The sequence below is a fragment of the Aplysia californica genome, unplaced genomic scaffold (assembly GCF_000002075.1).
Source record: "Aplysia californica isolate F4 #8 unplaced genomic scaffold, AplCal3.0 scaffold00193, whole genome shotgun sequence".
Classification (NCBI taxonomy): Eukaryota; Metazoa; Mollusca; class Gastropoda; order Aplysiida; family Aplysiidae; genus Aplysia; species Aplysia californica.
The window spans coordinates 1,232,772-1,233,106 of NW_004797463.1; positions in this window are offsets into that span (position 1 = coordinate 1,232,772).

Consider the following 335-nt stretch of genomic DNA (forward strand, 5'->3'; position numbering starts at 1 on the left):
GTTCTAAGTGCGTCAACAACATTGCACCATCATATCTTTGTGACATGGTCATCGAATATATACCATCTCGGCCTTTAAGATCGGCGACGAAAAGACTTCTAAGACCTGTCCAAAGCCAAAGTCAGAGACTCGGAGAGAGAGCTTTTTCACACCCCGCCCCCTCCTTGTGGAACGCTATACCAGCTCATCTACGGGAGTCCACCACTTTATCAACATTTCAATCAGCTCTTAAAACGCATTTGTTTCAGTCCAGATTCAATCTGCAATTTCCGACATTCCCAATACAAATATTATTATGTTCTCTCAGTATCTATCATGTTCTCTCAGTATCTATT